The 3,276-nt window shown below is 42.2% G+C and overlaps 1 non-coding gene across 1 annotated transcript; it reads right to left on the reverse strand.

The window, feature by feature from the left end:
• Positions 1-2,934: 2,934 nt before the first annotated feature.
• On the reverse strand, positions 2,935-3,070 carry LOC136152588 (small nucleolar RNA SNORA48). The gene has a single exon (XR_010660259.1). It is a non-coding gene; the product is annotated as a small nucleolar RNA SNORA48 (small nucleolar RNA).
• Positions 3,071-3,276: the final 206 nt, after the last annotated feature.

The raw sequence follows: 3,276 nt of genomic DNA on the forward strand, positions 1-3,276 counted from the left end.
TTCTGGCGGGGGGTGTGGAGACCTACGGCTCCCGCCTCGCCTCACCTCACCTCACCTCACCTCACGTAACTTACCTCACCTCACCTCACCTCACCTCACGTGACTCACCTCACCTCACGTGACTTTCCTCACCTCACCTCACGTGACTTACCTCACCTCACCTCACCTCACGTGACTTTCCTCACCTCACCTCACCTCACGTGACTTTCCTCACCTCACCTCACGTGACTTGCCTCACAACGCCTCACGTGACTTTCCTCACCTCACCTCACGTGACTTTCCTCACCACACCTCACCGTGGCTCATTAAACCCGTCACCTACCCGTCTGGAGTGGCCAGTGTCTGTCTTCAGTCTCTATGGCTCCTATGTCTGGAGTCAGTTTTCAAACTCGCAACATGGCCGCTTTCTCTTGAAAATGGCTGTGTTGAGTAGTTGCGACAAAGATCATATAGCCCACAAAGCCTAAAGTATTTACTGTCTGGAGCTTTACAGAGAAAAATTGCCAATCTTTGGTCTAGCCCATATGGTTGTCTTTGTTAAGGGTCTAAGGAGAATATATATAGATTTATGACATTTCAGGCCATCCTTATTTTAAATATACTTGCACATGGTACCATTTTGCAAGAAAAACTACACGTCCTTTCACATACTACTGTGTTTCCTTCTTTATGGGTTGTTAGTTGTTATTCATAGACATTCCTATTTCTTCATTCATTCACTTCATGAGTCCTTACAGTGCACTAGCCTGGGAACAAATGAGTAACACAAAGAGGCTTTATTAGTTAACTTCTTTAGAAAAGTAATGGACCAATGTGAGGGCTTCCCTGGTGGCTCAGTGGTAAAGAATCCACCTGCCAATAGGAGACGTGAGTTCAATCCCTGGGTCAGGAAGATCCCCTGGAGAAGGAAATGGCAACCCAGTCCAGTGTTCTTGCCTGGGAAATCCCATGGACAGGAGGAGCCTGGTGGACTATAGTCCATGGGGTCCCAAAAGAGTCAGACACAATTCAGCAACTAAGCAGTAACAACAGTGGACAAATATAGACCATTGTTATACAATAGTGAGAAACACCATCCTAGGATTATGATTGGTACAGAAAAGGTGTTTGACTCAGCTACAGAGGTTGGCAAATGCTTCCTAGAAAAGAACACTCTTGAACTGAGAGCAAGGGTGTGAGAGGTTGAGAGGGGACATGATTCCATGTTAGAGCAATATTTTCCAAGACTTGTGTTCATCAGGGTTCAGTACAGGAAACAGAAAGCAATATGGTCATTTTAAGAAAGTAAAGTTTCATGGGGGATTAGGACAAAATCATGGAAGGACTAGAGTAGGCTGTAGGCTGGCCTACCAAGGGTGATTCCCAAAAGACTACAGTACTGTCCCATTGAGGCCCTCACTGGACTGCTTCAGACCGAGAATACATTGTCATCCTCTGATAAGGATCAGGAAGGCAGTCCTGATGCTGCTGCCACTGGACTGTTAGCGCAAAAGATCTCTGCAAAATTGCTTGCCAATAGAAAGACCGCCAGGAGAGCAGGAGCGTGGCCTCAGCTCTGTTTTAAATTTCTAAATCTTACAGGGGCACATCTATTTTGTGCATTCAGAGCTCTTGCTGCAAAAAATTTTAAGAAAGAAAGCCATTAGCTTTCTAGTCTCTGCGGCAGAGGCAGGCACGCTTACTTACTTCTAAGTAAGGTGGGATGGAGGTTGATCAAGCCAAACCACAGAATCCACCACATGTACAGAATCAATGTCACTGCCCATTCAAAGAATTGCAGATAGTTTGGGTTGGCTACAGCAGTAATTTCCAAATAGTTGAGTGGATCCCTTTTTAACACGAAAATATTAGGCCTCCAATGAACATGACAGTAGTTTTATTTAATATCCTATAACTGAGAAATACATTACAAATAGTTTCATTCAAAAGGAATTTTATTAATCATAATTGCAAATAAATGCGTTTGGAAAAGGATGGTGATAAAAGTAGCTCACATATACTGCATTCATGTTAATTCAGTGGTGATGCGTATGTGTTTAAGCTATATCATTTGTTTAGTCAGCAGATGATGCCTGAACTACTTCTAAATTCCAAAACTCTTTTCAGTAATGCCTGGTAAACGAGATATTTTAAGCTCACACTTGGAAATCATTGAGCTTTAATAACTTAGGGTGTGTGATAAGGGAGATGTAAGCAAAAAGACTCTAAAAGAAGGTTAGTTTCTTTGGATATTAATTGGGAGGCGATGGGGAGTTACTGAATTTTAAGCAAAGAAATGATGAAATCAGATTTTTATGTCAGAAAGACCAGTCTGGCAAAGTCTGGCTGATGAAGAAATAAAAGACTGAAGACAAGTAGAAACTATAGTAGGTTATTTCAGTGATCCAGGTGGGAAACTTAGGGGTCTAATAAACAGGTAAAGATAGTGGGGATGAAGAGTAATGAATATTTAGCATCAGAATTGATTGCTGATTGATTGATTTGGTGTGATATGGGTGACTAAGAGGATAGAAGAAAGAGGATATGCTTGGGTAACCATGTAAATATGAAACACAGAAGAAAAAAATGAATTGTTCCAAGTTCTCAAGATATACTTTTTAATATTCTCAAGAAATATATATGCGTATTTAAAATAAAAATCAATAAAGTGACATGATTACTGTTCTAAGTTAGCCAGAACATGGTAACTGCTATAAGCATAACCCCCAAGTCCCAATAACTTGATACAATAAAGATCTGTTTCTCTTCACATCACAAGCCAATGGAGGTTGATATGTGTGCATGTGATGGTGAGGAGGGAGGCAGACTTTGGCCCATGTGATTATTTAGAGACCCAGGCTTTTCCTTTCATTGATTCTACCATCTCCTGGGACCACAGGATTCTCTACATTCATCTGGACAGAGGGAGACAGGGAGCTGAATTTTTTTTTTCCCCCATGTGTCCAGAGCATGAACCAGGCATGGGCACAGAGCAAAAGCCAAGCTGGGATAAACAAGGAGTTGTTTTGTCCCCTGATATGAGACAGGCACCACCAACCAACCAGGTACCACTCTACCCAGGCCAGGGACAAGGGGGCTGAATTTTAAATAGAAAGATTTTGTGGACCAGGAAAGGAAGAAATGTACATTACTTGTGCACACTTACCAATGGTCAAAACTCAGTCATGGGCATGAGAAACAATCTAGCTGTGTGCCCAGGAAAAGGAAGACACGACTTTGAGGAGTGTTTAGCTAGTCTCTACCTTAAGCGCCTGTTCGGTTATAATGAAGAACTCA

The sequence above is a fragment of the Muntiacus reevesi genome, chromosome 21 (assembly GCF_963930625.1).
Source record: "Muntiacus reevesi chromosome 21, mMunRee1.1, whole genome shotgun sequence".
NCBI lineage: Eukaryota > Metazoa > Chordata > Mammalia > Artiodactyla > Cervidae > Muntiacus > Muntiacus reevesi.